General features: G+C 42.1%; 1 non-coding gene across 1 annotated transcript; it reads left to right on the forward strand.

Moving 5' to 3' along the window:
* LOC130588496 (U5 spliceosomal RNA) lies at window positions 1-109 on the forward strand (the record flags this gene model as incomplete). The annotated part of the gene is made up of 1 exon (XR_008966974.1): window positions 1-109. It is a non-coding gene; the product is annotated as a U5 spliceosomal RNA (small nuclear RNA).
* Window positions 110-312: the final 203 nt, after the last annotated feature.

A 312-nucleotide genomic window follows, 5' to 3' on the forward strand; every position in this document is an offset into this window, starting at 1 on the left:
TGGTTTCTCTTCAGATCGTATAAATCTTTCGCCTTTTACTAAAGATTTCCGTGGAGAGGAACAGGCACGAGTGTCAATGAATTTTTTGAGGCTCCATTTCGGTGGAGCTATCCCTATACTGGTTGAAGAATAGAAATAATAGAGAAGTTGGATGCAACATGGTTAAGGTTGTACGCAGGTAATTAAGCCCGTGTAAGAAATGCCTTTGGGTGGGTCGCGTAGTAAGTACTAGAGCTGTCCGTTCGATTTTTCGCTTCTCCGTGATGGATTCGTGTCKAGATATTGTAAGGATGCCTCATAGAAATTGGATAG

The sequence above is a fragment of the Malurus melanocephalus genome, unplaced genomic scaffold (assembly GCF_030028575.1).
Source record: "Malurus melanocephalus ecotype Western Australia unplaced genomic scaffold, MMel_1.1 scaffold_5671, whole genome shotgun sequence".
Lineage (NCBI taxonomy): Eukaryota > Metazoa > Chordata > Aves > Passeriformes > Maluridae > Malurus > Malurus melanocephalus.